Raw genomic sequence first — 19,801 nt, forward strand, 5'->3', positions numbered from 1 at the left:
GCTGCCAAAATACAGTCAGAACAGGAGAGAGAGGTGGAGACGACATCCACTGACCTGCCTCTCTGTCACTGACTGTGTAACCTTGGTCCTGCACTGCCTGACTGAATCCAGCATGCAGGAGCTGCTTGTTATGAGTCACTGCTTGTATTCATCTATATATACACTGAATTAAGCATGACTCTGTGAAACTAAATGACTGACACAAAAACAAATGGCCATAAGAGGTAAGCCATCAGTCTGCTACAGTAATTTATATTAAAGGAGAAATATGATTTATTGCAATTTGGGTCTTTATATTTGTAGATTTCATCATTTCTGTCAGTTATGCTAACACTGTGCTCAGCAAAGGTATTGCTGAAATTTGAAAACATGGTGACATCGCTACAATGAAGTCTGATGTGGCAAGAAACACCAGCAGCCAGAGAATCACATAGGTTCGACATAAGACAACAGTTAAGGGTGGTAAAGTCAAAATTCAGAGTATTAAAATAGCAGCAAACAACCATTTGCTATGTAAAGATATAGAGAAGTGAAGTTGCTCTCCCTCTGTGTGGGTTGTAATCAGAGCTTCTCTGTGCTTTGTTTAGCCGGGCCAGCCATGTATGCATTTTAGTGTCTCGCTGTTGTGCCCCTCTGGCTAGCAGGGCCGGCACTCTGAACTGCACTCGACTCTTATGATTGCCGCCGATAACGGCGTCCCGACCCACAGCTCTGACAGCACTGTTAACTGCTAGCCGCCGGCTCCATGTTGAGAGCCATGTGGAGGCAATAGATATGCTCTGTGTTGAGCACCTTTAAACCTGCAGTAGGCAGAATATTCTTGGCATCATTGGGCAAAAATCCCACAATAACCTTTCAGCATATTGTAATTCAAGTGCTCTGAGAGAAAACTAGACTCCTGCACCTCCTCCTGGCTCTGTTTTCTGGCTTTAAAAAATCTAATCCGTGATGGGAGACTTTGTCCAATCACAGGTCATTTCAGAGAGAGAGAGAGAGTTCCTATTGGCTGTTCATTCAACGGAGGCAGCTGTCAATCATTCGCGAACTCCGATCAAATGGTCAAACTAGCTAGCGCTGATCAAATATGACTCAATATTCTGTTACTGTAATGCTTATATCCTGCCTTAAATGTTTGCAGAAACATCTTGTAGTGTACTGTTTAGCTGTAAAATGAGAAAGTTTGCTCCGGCTGGTGGGCGGTGCTTGGTATTTCCTCAACTGATCTCAACATGGCTGCCGGGTCACAAACTTTCTTTCTTTCTTTCTTTCAAAGCCAAATTATCTAAACCACTCTATTTGGAGGTATGTGTGAAATGTTCTTTTTCTGTAACGTTCCTACACATGCACACTACAACACCATTACCTGTTATAAATAATCTAAATATACAGTATGTACCTGGATTCTAATAGGAAATAATTTGTGCTGAAAAGAAGGCCATTACTCGATCGGAAGAAAATTAATCTCCAACTATTTTGACAACTGAATAATTGTTTCAGTAATTTTTCAACCCAAAAAAAAGCCAGAAAGTTCCTGGTTCCAGCTTCTCAAACGTTGCTGATTTTCTTTGTCATATATTACAGTAAATTAAATATCTTTACTTATCATGGATTCTCAGGAAACTGGCATGTGGGTTTCTTTAACTACTTTTGGACATTTCAATTAATCGATAATGAAATCAATCATTAGTTTCAGCCCTAGAAAGAATAATATCAAATACAAAAAACAAGTTTAGAGATAGCCCTTCCTTAATACATAATACATAAAACTACTGTATGAATGTCATTGATATCAGAACATACTGTATGTAATGTGATCAAAAATTTACCATTAACTGGCTCTTATACGTAGTGTTATAATCACAGATTAGAATCATGCCAAAAACTACAATAACAAGACCCAATTCTTTACCGAAAGATGTAATAAACTGTAATTATCCTTTAAGATATCCAGAGGTGTTTTCTTTTTTGGATGCATACATCAAAAATGTCACGGATAAAAGCAACCAGCGAACATCTCTTGACAGCCGTCAGCAATAGTTTTTTTTCTTGCCATGTTTTCAGGAGCATTCACTCCAGAGAGTCAGTCGAGATGAAAAGGATGTTGTACAACTCGATTGTCTGGAGGACTGGACACCTGTTCAGAGGCAGCCATGTTCCTCACACAACAGACGGCTCTGGGCCGGCTTAGAGGAAATGAAGAAGGAATGAGGACATGCCTGGTCTCCATGGTGAAAGACAGAAACAGGGTTCCCCTCTGCATATAGTTCATACAGGGGGTCGGGGGGGATATTGAGTGTCTGCTTGATAAACACACGGCGGCAGAGAGGATAGGGTGTCCCCCGGGTGGGCACACACAGAGCAGTAAGTGAGAGGGTGTCAACGTGTGCACACGCGCATGGCAAGGTCAAGAGGTGAGAGAGCATTCAGACACACAGAGACGGCCGCATTCACAAGTCCGTGTGCACCAAAACAAAGCACACGCAAACCCATGTACAGCTGCTGGGATGAAAGAAGGCAACGATTCACACACATTAACACACACACATACGCAGAAACTGTCCTGTTGAAACACAAGCGTGAACAAGCTTTGATCTGCTGAGCAGCTCCACAGGAGGACTATTTCCTGCAGCAACCTGTCATGGACAAACTCAAAGTAGCCTACTGCCATGTTTGAGTACATGGGATGGCATAATGAGAGCGTCATTTCCTGAGGTGATGATGAAGGACAAATCACAGAGAAGAGTCCTCTATAGACTCCTCTTCACTAGTGGTCAGCCAGTCAGAGTCGTCTCCTCCAAACTTAAGATCCTCAGGGATCAAACGTGTGCACACGAGAACACATAAGGTGTACAAAACACATGTAAACAGCCATTTGGAGTTTCTGTCTGTGAACTTGACTACATACTGCAGTGGTTCTCAACCTGGCGGTCCCGAACCCCACTAGGGGTTACCAAAGCTCAACACGGGGTCGCGAGACCTTCTTTATTTTAGGGGGAGTAAGACAGTTTAGAAAAATATATATAGTATAGCCAAGAGTTGGCCTATATCTCAGCATTTCATTCATTTCTGTGAAGAAAGTTTGGATTGTTATTTTAGATATAAACAGGATAAGGTCACGGTGAAGACCTGAACACAAGCTTTATTCACAGAGCCTTCTCTCTCTGCTAAACAACTTAGTCTTTCATTAGAAAAGTACGCAGTTAAAACAACCAAAGAGCTGATAGAACAATGGCCAAGTGTCAAGGAGAAGAAAACACTGAATTTGTCAATACAGACAGAAAATTGTATTAAAATTTCCTAACATTTTTTACACAAACTTCCCGCAGTTTTTTTTTAATCAGTTCTGTATTGTTATTGTTATGCATTGAATATAATATGAAACATCCATAAAATATGCCACTTATTCAATGATGGAAAAGGGTCCTTTAAAGAAGAAGGTTGAGAACCACTGACATACTGTTCCCAGGTGTATGTGTAGAAGCCCTAAATAGTGGAAAGTATTGGGCTTACACATTTAACGACTGCACATTAAAAAGAATACTTACATTTCAGAAGAATTACGACGTTATGCAGAGGCTTCTTGATTAAATTAACTCAATTCCATGTGAATGAAATATTCGCAGAGGGGCTGCATGTTTGGATTAGCTTTAACAGCATCACAGCCGTAAGTCACGCTGGGATTCATCAGTGATATTGCTTTATGAGCCGAGACGCGTACCGTAGTGGTTTCAACGCAGCTGAGAGAAGACTGTATATGCAACCTAAAACTCTTGTACAAATGAGGCACAATTTAAACCTCCACTCAGAGTTTCAGAAATGATATCAGCTGTAGCTACATTAAACTTGAGTCAATATTCAAAATTCAAGTTTTAAAAATCTTTAGTTTAAACTCTGTGTGAGTGAATTGATCGACAGCGCTGACAACTAGGGCTGCAACTAACGATTATTTTCATTGTTGAGTAATCTTTCGATAATTTTCTCGATTACTTGTTTGGGCAATAAAAGATCGGAAAAATGTGAAACATGTTGATCAGTGTTTCCCAAAGCCCAAGATGATGTCCTCAAATTTGTCCACAAAGCAAATATATTCAGTTTACTGTCATAGAGGAGTAAAGAAACTATTCACATTTAAAAAGCTGTAATCAAACCAATTTATTGATTATCAAAATGGCTGGCGATTAATTTAATAGTTGACAGCTAATCGATTAATCGTTGCTGCTCTACCAGCAACTTAATCCAACAACCCCACAACTGTCATCTGATTTTCATTAAAATATTATATGACACGTGACAGCTAAATTGCACAACTTTAACACTTAAAAGCACTTGATTTAAGTATGACAAGGTTTCTTCACTTCTACAATCGCTCCACTGAGACAGGGAGAGAGAAAAAAGAAGAGAGAGACGGGAGGAGAGGGCTTTAGTTGTGAAACAGGAGAGGTTTGAAATTAAAGAGCAGTGTTTCATCTCTCAGCGTGTCTGTCCCAGCTCTGTCACATATAATGGGAGGGGTCAGTCCTCGGGGCAGAGGGGACTGTCCTCTCCTATCAGCCCCCGGCTTCATCTGGTGTTAAAGCATAACCGTGTCAGCCTGCAGAGCGAGCCGCCTGTCAACCACAGGGTCCCAGAGAGGGTTATCAGACCCCTGGGCTGCCTGCTGCTCCTGGAGCCAGCTCGGCTTCCTTCCCTGCAGCAGAGGGGAGGCAAACAGCCGCGTTCACCGCACCCAAATGTGGCCCGGCGCTGATAAGATTACCCTAAAGCAGTGTGTTTTCAATCCGTAATCTATGGCGTTTTTAAACAGTGATTAAAACTACAAGATCTCCTGCAGATTGTGTAAAAAAATTCTGCTGAAAAGTTGCAATGAAAGTTTCTAATTCGAAGCGTTGTGACAAAATTACTAATGTAGGATGATGCATCTTTTCCAAAACCGTGCAGGATTGAAACTAAAAGTCTCTTATCTTGACACAAAAGCAGATTATTTCTTATTCCACTGTCAGCGATGTGATGACAGCTCAGAGCCACAAATTATTGACATCAGAAACGGCTGCATTTGCAAAGTATGTCATATCTCAAAATTGGCGCAAATCATCACTTTCACAGGACTTCTTCTTGTCACGGCCACTTACAATCACGTCAATCTGGCTGCAGAATCTGCATAATTACGAGTGAATCCAATAGCTAATGAACAGCGGTGTAATTGACACTCCATTATGGCAGTCTACCCTCAGCAATCAGTGTCTGTGACGGTCACGATGGAGCAGTATTTAGTTAGTTCTGGCTAAATAAGCGCATACCCTTGAAAGAGCATGGCCACTGTGGGAGAAACATACATTGATCAAGTGCTGTTTTCACAAAGGATCCCGTCTCCTCATTAGGTAAACCCGAGTTCCTTCCTCCTTCTCATTATTGCCAGCGGGGATGAAAACAACACAAACATGCAGATAATGAACCGCGTTTCTGGGCTGTCAATTGTTATCTCCCGAGTGGCTGCTTGTTCCAGACACACAGTGACACCGTCTGAGCATTTATTTACACTGGCTTTAGTTAGCATGGGGACAGTGTGGCCCAAGCCCATTTACTGCACATTTAGCTTTCCTTATCTCAGTTCAGGGCCAATGCTAACTTTCATTATCGATGACATTAATCTGCACATTATTTTCACGGTAAATCGTTGTGTTGTCTTGTCGATAAAATATCCAGTGCCTGAATTGGACCAAAAAAGGTGCCAGTACTCTAATTCAGCAGTTGCAGGACATGATCATAGGGCTGGGTGATATGGAGAAAATCAAATATCACAATATTTCTGAACAAATACCTCAATATCGATACTGTGACCATATTGTAGGGTTGAAAACTGGCGCTTTCACAAAATATTTACACAATGAGGTTTTTGATAAATAATCATCAGTAATGTGGATATAATGACTATGGGGGTAAAGGCAAATAATAAAACAGCTAGAACAGTCTGGCAAGTTCATATGAAATCACTTTACTGTAATGTAACACTTATGCCATATTACGATATCCAAATATTGCATACATGCTACAATAAAACTAACTTGAATATATGTATCTGCTATATATGATATCTGTTGGCCTTCAGATTAAATTAGATAATGAGAATGAGTACCAAACGCTAATGTGTTTACACAGAGATGCAGTTACATGGGTGTTTTCGGGTGCGCACCTAGACTCACCAGGAGATGGTGGTACGTTGTAGATGTTAGGGTACTCGTGGACAAAAAACAGAAGTGCCAGTACTCATTACTTGCGAGTACCGGTCCATTTCAGGCACTGAAAATATCAGAAAATAAAGAAAACTTTGTCTTAGGTGTCATCTTAAAATTCCTTGTTTTCCGAGAGTCAGTCCAAAAAACAAATACATTCAAATTACTATCATATATGACAAAGAAAAGCAGCAAATCATCAGATTTAAGAAGCTAAAACCAAAGAGATGTGATATTGAAGCTGGATCTCAGCTGCTAACTAATATTTTTCATATTACATCTCTCAGAGTAAATTTAGTAAAATCTCTGCTTTGCTTTGTACGTCACACGCTGCAGTACTGTTTTCATTCGATTATACAGTTTGACTTCTCCAGAGTGTTTATCCCTCTGGACTCAACACTGGGATTTTCTGGTCATTTGCCTTGCCTTGACTTACAATGGCATGCTTCTTATTATTAGAGAGAGCTTCTATTAGGACCATATATCATTCTGAATGGTTTTTTTGGCATGGTGGAGAATACACTTTGGCAGGGTATTAACTCCAGCTTTTATCCCATCCCTCTCGCTGGATGAAGGTCACTCTCTCTATCTGCAAAATGACTTCCCTCTCTTCTCTTTCATCCCTGCTTTCCTCCCATCCTCCACACCAGGGCATGAGTCAGAGAATCTGACACCTCGGAGGAGAGAGGAGAGGAGAGGAGAGAGAGAGAGAAGGGAGACAGATTGAGAGAGAAAGAGGGAGAGATGGGGACAGTTTGGAGGGAAGAGAGACGAGTTGATCGATATCTCAGAGAAACAAGTAATCCGAGAAGATGCTGCCTGGCCCTGCTTCCTTGACGAACACGACATTGTATTTAAAAACGTCAATTAGATTCATCAAAGCACAGATGGTGCAGGGGTCCTCGCTCCGATTCACCGTACAGTACCCTTCGTAGTGTCGTACAGCATGGCTGCAAAGTCAGGTTGTTTACAGCATCACTACGCTTAAGATAGCCATCGAGTCGCTGGCGTGTTATTTGGTATACAACAGCAGCCGTGCACGTTGGGCTGAAACTACATATTACATAAGCTCCTCAACAAACCGAGCACAAGCCCAAAAATAGTGCAGTCCCTGTTAAATATTTCAGGCACTCGGCAGCTGAAGAGGGGGATAAAAGGCTTCTCTCCTCCTTGGTCGCGATACAAAAACAGACACACACACACACTGATGCAGATGGCCAATTGAAAGAAAACCTCCATTTAGTATATTGTAGAGCAAAGCCGATTACTGTCACGAAGGCAGTCTTTTAGCTTATTTGCTTGATGTACAGCACTTACTCGAGTGGCGTACTTAGCATACACCTATCTGTGTTTCTTCTTCTTTCTGTACAGTTACAGGCGGCATGAAAGCCCCTCTTTGAGGGTGACTTCTGAACTAAATAAATCGGGCTCATGAGACTCTTTGTGAGACACAACAGGAGAGTCATGGGGCCTGCCGGGTCAATCTTTGGAGCTCAACACAGAGCTGTCTTTTCATAGCGAGGGACGGCCCGCGGCTCTGTCAGACACTGGGTCAGTCTTAAGAACAGCAGCAAGGGTCACATTCTGTTTCAGAAGAAAAGCTCTCTTCATAAGCAGAACAAGAAGGCCCCAAAACAACGGAATATACACTGTTTCCTCGCATAGAAACATCACAAATCAATAAGTGTTCATGTGATTTTTGTTCCATGCCTTTCTTGTACAACACAGCCTACTTCTTGGTAAGGATAATAAACTGACATCTATTGCAATCGACAAAGCTGGAAAAAGCCTCAAGAGTCTGTAGTTATTAGATAGCGACAAGCACAGGTTAATTGCTCAAATGCAGGTTAATTGCTAGAGGGGATTTGTTTCAAATATTGGAGAGGAAATTAATTTGGATCACAACAGCGCTCCTGTGACAACAACATCTAAATTAACGTCTGAGTGAAGATGATGATACTGACTTGCCTCGTAAAAGGTCCAAATTAAAGCACTACAAGTTATTACAGGTTTTAAGTCGACAAGGTGTAGATGAAGCACAGGAAACAATTTAGGACTAATTTGATATTGGCACAACTTAAATAATCAAGAGAATAAAATGTGTTTCAAGATGTTTTGTCAATGGAAACAGTTCTGCTCCCCGGTGTTATTAATGGCTAAATTATCTAGGCTCTTCTTGTACTCTCCTCGTCAGTAAAAGGTGATTGAATACCCATGATCTCTCTCTGTAGAACTGTTTTAATAGCTACTGCACTGGGCTGCATTTACTTGATGAGTACAAACTAAAACTAAGCATTGTGCCTGTTCTACCCCACCCCCCCTGCTCCCTTCAGTCTCTGCTAGAACAGCTTTTTAGTAGATGAGAGGGATTATTGGCAGATCCCAGACGTTGGAGCAGCACGTGTCAGGTCTGGCTTGTGTTATTTATGAAGCCTCTCGACCCCAGCAGCCCTCACTCTGCAGCAGAGATGCAGGTGGGGTTTCATTATTGAAGATGCTCTTCCACTTCTTATTAGATCTCTGACTCTCAGTCAGAGTGCATTAAGGAATTGCGTTTGGACAGAGAGCCAGCAATGCATGATGGTTTGTCTTTGTGCCCCTGTGGAGTTCCTCTAAAAGACGTGTGCGCCTCTCACCTCAGCCAAATTGTACGTCATGTATTCCCTTTTCAGGAATAAATAGTGTACTTGCACTCAAGCAGACGCCCCCATCACCACACACACACACACACACACACACACACACACACACACGCACACACACACACACACACACAAATAATAAAATGCTTTCCTTTATTGATCTCTGTTACGTGCTCAGGGAGATAAATCTGAATCATGTTCTCCTACTTGTTCTTCAGTAAAATAGTCAAGCAATGCATTACACCTGTAAATGAATGTGCAATTGTGCCCTATTTATTTCTCTCCATGTTTGCTTGAGCGGTGCACATGCAAGATTCATGAGCATCTCCAGGCAGCAGGGAACATGATTTCCTGAATCAATCAGCTTGTCGACTACCAGCTGCTTTTTTTTATTGATTCTTTTGTAGTGAAGAGCCTAAAGACGATCAGTCTCTTGGATTTCATACAGGCCTAAAGTGGATAGATTTTAGGCCATAATATGCAAAATTGTTATTAAAACTGGAAGTGGAATCGGTGCATCATTCATGTCATTCCAGCTATTACAATCTTAGAGATACAAGATTGTATTGAAGCCTACAGTATGGTTAATTAAGCATGTTTGTACCATCTGTGCTAAATGAAAATAATCCATCAAACGACTAGCGTTTACTGGCTGTGAATGTCTGGCAAACAAAAATTGTAAATATCCTCACACTGTATGGGCAAATAAACATAGCTGTCTGTTTAAAAACTGCACTTTGCCAAATGTGACTCTTAGATCTAATGGTGGAATGGTGGAGCCAAACAGCATGTGCACTGGGTTTTGGTTTTCATTTGGGTCAGCTTAACAAGACAGTTTTTCTATCCAGTGTAAGACTAATGCAATTAGGCGTCCTGGTGAATAATGGTGCTGTCACACACACTCGCTGCCTCAGCACCAAGCTGGCGCCCACAGTACCGGACTTGTTGAGAATGATCTTTGTGTTCAGGACTGGCCTGGCCAACGGGGTCCACTTTTCATTATCATAAAACACACAAGAGACCAATTGTCTCCTTCGGTCTCGCTGTGTCCCCCTGCTCATCTGGCGACTTTGTGCCATATGCTGAATTTAACAACCCCAGTCACTTTATGGCTTCATTAATTCAGCTCCAGTTTATGAAGCTAAAGCAGTTCAGGATAGGATTTCATGTTAGAAGTAAAAACACAGGAGGCTGTTGTAATATCAGAATCAGAACCAGAATCAGAATCGTGTTTATTGCCAGGTGTAAGAGGTATACAATAGGAATTTGCTTTGGTTTTGTTGGTGCAAGTAAGCAGTATAATAACAAAAAGAATAGATAAAAACGTTAGAATAAAAAATAATTAAAAAAAAAACTACCAGTATACAATATACAAAATAAGCTATAAACATGATATAAACATGATATAAACAGATAGTGCAAATATTGCCAGTGTGCAACCAATCAGGTACCAGAGGGAGAGAGAAGGACAGTAGCTTTAATCCTATAATTGAGGAGTTTGTAAGCTAAATTAAAAATACATGCCTCTCTGTTTGGTGTAATTCAAGGGACACTTAAAATATGACAGTGGATATAGCGATCAAGAATGTCACCCATTGGCTGAGAGCTGTTTCAAGTTGGAGATTTGGGAACATGCTGTGCCTTTGTCAAATAATCTGAAGTCACTTACCTGTTTTCATGTAAAAGGTCGCAGGCTGCAGTCCAAACTAAAGTATCCCCATGGATGTGTGTTGTGACCGAGCTTTGTATCCACATAGAGAGTCCAATGACGCGGACGTGTAGTGCGCACTGTCCTCGCGGCGTGTCAGCAGACTGGAGTGCAGAGCGCCTGTGCGCTGAGGAGGAGACACACACACACACACACACACACACGCACACACACACACACACACACACACACACACACACTCTCACACACACACACACACGCACACACGTACTGAGCGAGAGATGCAGATGCAATAACCGAGGCAGCTCTTTGGAGATAACCGAGCCCTCCTTTCTGGGTAAAAAAAGTCCTTTAGGCTCCGCTGCCTTCAAGCCTCCGGTGTGTTTGTTTGTATCCCTTCCTCGGTCGGTGCGGTGAGATCCAGTCTGTCCCCACAGGACCTCTCTTCTTCTCCCGGTGCGCACCTGCACACATTGGCACATTCAGGATCATTGAGCCTCTGCGCAGTGTGAAATCATAGCATGAACCCAGGAAATTACATTTGCTGAATCAATCAGACCTTGTACCTTGTGACTTGTCTCAATTATAGTGAGTGGTTTAGTGGAGAAATTGTCTGTACCTACATTTGTCTACCTTTTTTTTGCAAAACATCACAGCTGCTTTTAAAAGGCTATACACTCAATATACTATATCCTCCTGGGAACCGAGTTAAAAAAATTGTCTTCCAGTTACTCTTTTTTTGTGATTTCCTTCCTATTTAGGGTTAAAATAAAATCTTAACAATTTAGGCTTGTTAAACTTTATTTTTATTGTCCACTGTAATGGACTACAGGACTATTTCAGTGTGAAAAGAAAAAAAAACAAACAGATTATGGCTGTAGGGTGATATTAAACCGAGAATATATTCAAATTGATTAAAAAAAAACAACAAATGCCATATCACTGGAAAGCCCATGATGTTCTCTTTACAATACACCAGGGGTTGATAGAGTAGATCAAAAGAGTAAGAGGATATGCATGTGGACAAAATGTCCACTACAGAGGACAGATGTCAATGGGCTGGGTCTCAGGAGGATATATTTCCTATAGTATATCCCTTTTAAACTACAGTTAAATATAAGTCAAATATCCCACATCTTTTTGAGAACTTGTCTAAGCGCTTACTGCCAACAAAACATGAATATTTAATACAAATGTTGAGCCACATTTTGAAATGTTCAAGGCTAAATACATTTGCTAAATCAAAGTCTGTGGTAGAAAATGTAAAACGGAAATTTTCTTTTGAAGTTTGTGGTGTGTATGATATCAGTAACTTTCTCTCACATAGCGCCATCTACTGTATTTATCTTGATATTGCAATTGTTCCACCATCACCTTTCTTAAAAAAAAAAGAAAAGGAGGCTATTCATGGATGCTGGAGGATATCATTAATCATTATTCTCTTATCCTGCACAGGGTTTGGATTGTAATATTATTGTAAATAGTCATTGACAATATAGTCCAGGTATCCTGAGCAAAGTGGCATTCCCTTTGAGAGATGTGAAACAAACAGCATTAAAGCAGCAGTGGGTAGAAATAAAGCAAATATGATTTTAAAAAGTTATTTTTATAAAGTGGTCACTATATCCTGACAGTAGTGCATGAGACAGGTAATCTAAAAAAAATCATGTGCTTGTGTGTCCTCCGGTGCTCCTAATGGCATCTGCAAGATTTCACAGACCGGGGGAAAACAACCAATCAGAGCCGAGCTGGAGCCTGCCGTCTCTGAGCAGCTGTCAATCACTCACAAACTCCGATCAAACAGTTAAACAAGGCAGGGCTGATCAAATATGAATCAATATTCTGTTACTGTAATGCCTATTTCTCTCCTCAAATGTTTTCAGAAACATCTTGGTACTGCTTAGCTGTAAAATTAGAAGGTTTGTGACCCAGCAGCCATGTTGAGATCTGTTGAGGAAATACCAAGCACCGCCCACCAGCCGGAGCAAACTTTCTCATTTTACAGCTAAACAGTACACTACAAGATGTTTCTGAAAACATTTGAGAAGAGAAATAGGCATTACAGTAACAGAGTATTGATTCGTATTTTATCAGCGCTGCCTAGTTTGACAGTTTGATCGGAGTTCGCGACTGATTGACAGTCCCCTCCGTTGAATGAACAGCCAATAGGAACGCTCTCTCTCTGAAATGACCTGTGATTGGCCAGAGTCTCCCATCACGAGCTAGATTCTCTAAAGCCTGAAAACAGAGCCAGGAGGAGACGCAGAAATCAAGTTTTCTCTCAGAACAGTTGAATTACAATATGCTGAAAGATTATTATTGAGTTTTTGCTCAATAATGCAAAAAACATTCTGCCTACTGCAGGTTTAAAGGAACAGAATGACGTGAATCAATCTTTTTCACACCAAGCAAAAATGTGACAAATTTTCTCTTGACTAAACGGCTCATTAATTTAAAGACATTGAAGGAAGACAGCTCGACAGCTCCCACTGCTTCCTGTGCAAAGGAGGGGATGTCTGCGTAATGATGAGCATGACATCTCCATCTATTTCACAAATTATCTCAGTTGTTTCTCAGGTGCCTCTCATTCACAGCGAGAGGATGGATGTGAGCTCATATTTATATTCGTAAATAAAATATCTTTATTCATCACTGCTTGCCATTTTAAGTAGGCTGTTGTCTATGTAAGCTGTTGCATTTTTGTCGCTTTTGTCCGTCTGATGGTGACATTTTCTCCTGGCTGGAAGTCAAAAGGGAACCGAGAGGCTACATAAAGTAAATAACTAGATATTTACAGCAGATCTGTTTGGTCTTGTTATTAGCTGTTTATTTCCCAAATGTGTGATGAGGATTATGATTTAGGGAGCTGCTGAGTTTCCCCATTTTTTAAGCACTTACAGGGTCACTTATTGAGATGAAAGGGATGCAATTATCTGGTGTGATTACACAACCCTAACCCAGTGCAGTGCAACCGAGTGAATAAAGCCACATTAGACCTAACCTTGAGGGAAAACACATTACAGTATGATGTTTTAGGAAACTTTGAAGCAAGCAATAGAAAAATAATATGGCCTATTATTGTTTAATCTGTCACCCATACAAAAGCAACTCTATGGGAGTTTCACGCCACCCTATGAATCCATCACTTATCCATATAAAAGCTTTACTTGCTGTGGTCCATCTGGTCCAGAGTCAGAGTGATATGTTGTTTTTCAAACAGTAGGAGGTGCTGTGTGATTTCAAATCCATCTTGCAGGGACAGGCTGCTTTGTTATATATATATATTGGCCAGAGTCTATATATATATATATATATATATATATATATATATATATATATATATATATATATATATAAAAGAAAAGAAAAGAAAAGAAAAATGCAACCACCACTAGGGGTGTGTGGGTCAGGCTGCTGCCAGCCATCAGTCATGTTGATGTGGCTTTAAAACAGCCGAGGTGCACTGTCGGATATGACAAAGCTGTCAACCGAGGGAGGGAACTCTGATTGCATCAATACACTTGCCACATATAATGCAGGGTTATAATAAACACAGTGAGATCTGCACTGAATCACGGCTGGACAAGCTGAGAGAGCGCCACTAGGTGTGGGATTTCTTAGTAATCTGATCCTGCCTGCTATATGTGTGTGTGCAGATGTATTTCTGCCAGAGTGTAAAAGTGTGAGGGTAAAAGAGAGAGAATTACATGTTAATTTACGTTTAATTTTATGCTTTGGATTCAATTTTTAGTGACTGAACCACACACCGGGGATAATACGCATCTGCATTCGGATAATTTCTAATTTAGTTTGGTTAAGCCTGAAGTGTCGTACGTGTTTTCATTGTAACATGATAATTTCTAAACTCAAATTGAGCTGGAAATTAGATGGTGATGTCAAATTCAGAAAAGCCTTGCTTGCGCTGATTTCAGCCATGGTACACAGACCCCCCATTTGCTTTGGCATACACAACGTATATCATCCCTGCTTGTCTGGGAGCATTCAGGCTTAACAAATACCTCTCACACTAAATGGCACTGAAACAACGAGAGATGACAGAAGGGCGACAGCTACAATTACTCAACCGTGCCACGTCTCCCTTCTTCTCTCCAGTCCTCCCATGCACAAACAAACATGGCTTAACATTCTCTGCGTTGGATTTTCACAGCGTTTCTTAACTTTGTCCTGACAAATGGTGATTGAAGACATATTCTGCTTTTGCCTGCTTCCACGTGACAGAGAGTAGGTCGTAGGAGGAGAAAACTTTCATTACTTCTGCAGTAGCTTGATCTTCTGTCTTTGATTCCCTCTCAAGCAAGGGGCAACATTTCTTTTTGATGTTTCAAAAAGAGATTTCCTGTACAAACTTAAGTTCCCTTTAAATTCACACAAGTCGACAGCAGCTACAAGTGTTTCAATGTCAGCTGTACCAGCTTAAAGAATGAAAGAGAACCACAAATAAAAGGCATGAACAGTGGAGTCCTATATAGTGTTTACCACTGTGGCAATGATTTGCATTTAGATGCAGAATGGTGATGTTTATTAGAAAGCACATTTCCATATATCTTCCTTTGAAGATGTATAGCTTTGCTTTGAAGTGAGTATATTATTTTGAATAATGGCTGTGAAGGAGACATTGGACAGAACAGACTGGACTTGGAATACTAATAGGAGATTTAGTATTAAATAGCTTACAGAACAAGGATTATGTTTGCTGTGCTCTTTAGCTGTTGTTCTGTTTGTTTGTACTGGGCACCGAGGACGTTACCATGTGATACCATATTTCCATTTATTTTGTGTAAATGTCATGAAGTGTGACATACAGTAATCACATTTCCCCATTTCATTCACTGCTTCTTTTTCAATCAGTCAATAAACCTTCATTAATGCAGTTCATACAAATACAGTAAAAAAAACGTGAGAAAGAAATACACGCAGAGTACAGAAAACGTAATAAATAAACTGCAGAAGCAGAGAATGAGCAAAAGAACTGGAAATCAAATGAAATAAGAGAAATTAAATGACAAGTTTACAAAAAGACAACATCTTAGAACAGCTTTTTAAAAAAAGTGAAGAGCTTCCCTCAGATCCACAGGGGGGCTATTCATGTGATTAAAGGCACTTTTTAGTTAGTATGTTTGATATTTCTATCAAAGCTGAGATCGCTATCGAAGAAAACCATCTGACATTCATCACAGCATTCGATGTTTTTTAACTGTCAGTGACTTCATTTTTTTATGTGATGAAGTTCTCTGCTTGGCCAGTTACTTAAAGCGACTACTGTATAATCAACACTTTTACATCAACCGACGATGTGAAAATAACGTGACAATGTGAAAGCAGTCGCTCGTAGTGATGAAACTACAGAGAATTATCACCTGAATCTGCAGCTCCCCTCGGCTTTAAAGAGCTTTATATCAAATTTCAGCTCATTGTTTATCCGTCCAACTGCAACTTTACTGTTTTGGTTCACTCTCACCGCACTCATAGCCTCGTTTTCGGCCATAGCAGGCAGCGAAAAAATCTAGAAAACCCACTGCATACTACCTGATCAACACCAAACGGCAAATAGACGACTATCTGGTGAACACAGTGGAGCATTTAGCAACTAAACAGCCAGATATTTCCCTCAGGAGTTAGTAGAGAACAAAAACAGAAGAGAGTGAATATTGGATTTACATTCATCAGGTGGCCAGAAACACGACTCCAAATGAATGATGATGTTGTTTTATAAATGACGGATGTGTTGGCTAATAAAGCAGCTGTCTGCTAACAATGCTGTGTTCACAACTTGTTTCCGCTGCACACAAATAGCAACAAAATAAAAATTTGTTATTGCAGGTTTAAGTTCTCTACTGGGGCTGGTACTGAAGCCTATCACCATGATTTCAGTTGCTGTGCTACTAATACCAACGCACTCATCTTTTGACTCATGCAGCATTGGACTAATGTTGTGTTAAAGAGTGATTCCAACTCTTTTTTTTGCTTCACAATGGACAAAAATAGGAAAATACATCAATATTCAATATGGTAATATAATCTACTAAAAGGGATAATTTGGGTGTTCTGAAATGGGGTTGTATGAGTTACTTATCCATAGTCAGCGTGATACCTACAGCAGATGACGGTCACCCCGCCTCCATCTTGGAGAAACAGACAGGAGCACCAACACAAAGCAATGTCCTACTGTGAACGGGGACGGCCGAAAAAACTTATTTTAGCCACCTAAGGGAAAAGCTAACCTAAAAAAATTTATATGAATTTAAGTTTACGCTATATTTAGTGTATTTTCCGATGGGGAACTTAAAGTGAACCTTATCTATGCTGTTTTTGTCAACGGAGTCTGGTGGCTTTGAAGAGAGCAGTTTCACATTCAGTTCAGCTCCCCATTGGAAAGGGCTGTCTGACAGCAAGATAAAGCGTTGAAAATATCTCTAAATATAGTGTACACTGATATTGATCTTTTTAGGTGAGCCTGTCTTTTAGGTGGCTGAAATAGGTTTCGCTGCTGGCCCCGTCCACAGCAGTACATTGCTTTTGTCCTGTGTCGATACTCCTGTCTGTTTCTCCAAACTGGGGGCGTGCCAACCGTCATCTACACCTACTTCATACAACCCCACTTCAAAACACTTACTGGTTTCTAAGGAGCAGCGATGGCTTGGTGGTAACAGAGACAGTGAGGTCAAATCCCAGCATGGCCAGTAAAATGTGGGTAAGAGTTCATTATGAATGCCCTCGCCTCTCAGCTATCATCAATGTGTCCTTGAATAAAACTTGGATGCCTCAACACTGCATGAACATAGCTTAAATAGCTATCTATAACTGTGTGCACTTTGAAACCAGTAAACCTATTATTTACTTTTTTTTTTTAAATGTTAGTGTGATTTGTCCCCGCACCTTACAGGTGATAAAACACTTAAAGTATATCTTAATTCATTGCAGCTTTAAAAACTGTCTCCAGAGATCTGAGATGACATTGTTTTAAGTGTAATTAATTGCAAAGAAATAATTTGTCCTGAGATGTAAAACAGGAATCTCAAATGTATGACACCACTTAAACATAATTTAAACCTACAGATGGGACTTTAAAAGGATTGTTTAAGAGCCAAGACTTCCTTTAATACCCTCAGTAGTTTTATAGAAGAGACAGATCACTACTTCAATTTTCTTTCATTTAATAATAATGAGTCCCCTCCTGCACCCAGATAAATGAAGCTTTGTTCAAAACTGTGTTCCAGTTTTAATTGAACCACTTAAAAAAAATTGAGATTTCATGCAGCTCCTCTTCTCTGTTTTTTATGATCATGCAGCAAAACTGTGGGACTGTTTAATGTCTCAATAACAAGACCTCAGCCCTGGGTCGTAGGTGCCTTAATTCACTGTGTGTTTAAAGAAAAACTGAGGATGAGATCATGGCAGATGTGAGAGGAAGTGCTCTTCCAGGCTGTGTTTCAAACGGGCCACAGGGTACTGTGTCATCGGCAGGTGCACAAATATGCAATGTACGCAACATTATGACGGTATGGTTTCTAGTGTTGTGGTTGGAAACAGCCTGTAGGCAAGAACCTGATCTGATAAGTATGGTGGAAAGTGTGGGAAGTCCTGGCATTCGTTTCAAAGAGGTGCAAAAGGGGGAACGAGAACTTAAAACTACTAATAAGAATGTGACATTTTAATTCTGCATTATTAGACCCCCAAATGATCTGTTTTGCTTTTGAGGAAAATATGGAGCATGATTTAATATTGTAACTCTTGAATCTTCACTGCATTTTGAACAAAAAAGTGTGGAACAAACTTTTAACACAACTTACTAATAACTTCTTAACCCAGGGCCCCGTCAAAGCTCTTGACTGTGACTTCAGAGACGGGGCTATCTGCTGAGTCTCATGTAACAGGTATGAAGAGTACCTTCAAACAGCTTTTGATCTTGAAAGTGCACTGAGGTGGGGAAACAGGTAATGAGATCTGTGCCGGAGCACAATACTGTACTTGTACACAATACCACAATAGTGTGGTAGTAAATTCTTTCGTAAGTTTGGAAAGTATTGAAAGTTTGCAGTTGAACCGTAAGAGAGCAATGCATTTGCTGACATTGTGAATACATTTGCAACTTCAAATAACATGAGATCCACACAGTCCAGCGACTGAATAATGAGCTCCTAGTATACTTTTTTTGTGCCACATTTATTGAGAGCAAAGGACAAACGCTTTTAGCCTCCATCAGTGACATAAAGGATAAAGGCTGAATGTTTAACTATGCAGCCAACAAAAGGACAGAAACAATTACCAAGAAACACTGTTAGAGAGCTGCTTAGCGTGCCAGTTTGTGCCTGTTTCTGTGCCCTGGGCTTTAATTATTGAATCCATTGTTTATTCATTGGTTTTTAACCCTTTGTTGTCCCGCACGGTATGTTGCTGAGCACATGTTCAGTTACACGCATTCAACTAGAAGCTAATAGCAAGGGCCACAATATTCTGCTGTTGGGAGCTGAGCAGCTGAACTGGGGATTAGCGCTGGGTATTAAAACTCAAAATGATTTGGCAACAACTGAAATGTCTCAGTAGCATTGAGTGTAGAAAACTTGCAAGTATTGTCAGGTTGTTTACTTATTGTTTGATCAGATAGTGTTCGATTTAAATCAATCGATTTTATTCAGGCAACATTCCTTTTTATTACTTTATTGTAATGTTTCTTTCATCATCTTCCAGACAATTGTTGACCTCTCTTGGGCTAGATTGAAATAATATGTCATTTTATGAAGTCTATTTTTGGGATAAATCTTATTCCAATTTTTCCATGTCTAAAATTTGCTCTATTGTTGATCGCCATGAATTTGGTTTTGGTGTATTTGACTGTTTCCATGTCCTTGTCACCTGCTTCATGGCTGTTACACGCAATATGTCCGACAATTTTATCTTTCCTAGTAAATCAATAATATAATAGTTTCAGAGGTTTTTTTAGGTAAAAAAATAAATATATATATATATATATATATATATATATATATATATATATATGTATATGTTTTTTTTCCCCCACCTCTTCCCAAAAGAGAATCAATGGTGGACATGTAAAGTGTGTATGTGTATGGTTCGTTTCTTGTTCCCCACATCCTCTCCAGCAACTAGTCCCTGCTAAGGGGTAACATTTCCCATACTTAAGGCATCATAAATTATCTCATACTCACTTTCCAAGCAAATTCCCTCCAGTATTTTGATTGTGATATCTTTAATTTTCCACTCATTTCTCTTTTACTTCA

General features: G+C 40.2%; 2 protein-coding genes across 5 annotated transcripts in view; one reads left to right on the plus strand and one right to left on the minus strand.

Annotated features, from left to right (window-relative positions):
* The window catches only part of LOC141772719 (poly(rC)-binding protein 3-like), a 42,589-nt gene extending 31,536 nt beyond the window's left edge, over positions 1-11,053 (minus strand). The window contains exons 1-2 of one of the 4 annotated variants that reach the window (XM_074644051.1): positions 10,542-11,046; positions 6,201-6,297 (exon numbers count right to left, since the gene is read on the minus strand). The gene's annotated coding sequence lies outside the window, so the exon portion shown is untranslated. Of the gene's footprint in view, positions 1-6,200; positions 6,298-10,541 lie in introns of all 4 variants that reach the window. The other 3 variants (XM_074644050.1, XM_074644052.1, XM_074644053.1) reach the window with 3 other exon arrangements.
* Positions 1-19,801, plus strand: part of LOC141772718 (dystroglycan 1-like) — a 74,333-nt gene that overhangs the window by 29,421 nt on the left and 25,111 nt on the right. The gene's annotated exons all lie outside the window — the stretch shown is intronic.

Source organism: Sebastes fasciatus, chromosome 8 (assembly GCF_043250625.1).
Source record: "Sebastes fasciatus isolate fSebFas1 chromosome 8, fSebFas1.pri, whole genome shotgun sequence".
In the NCBI taxonomy this organism is placed as follows: domain Eukaryota; kingdom Metazoa; phylum Chordata; class Actinopteri; order Perciformes; family Sebastidae; genus Sebastes; species Sebastes fasciatus.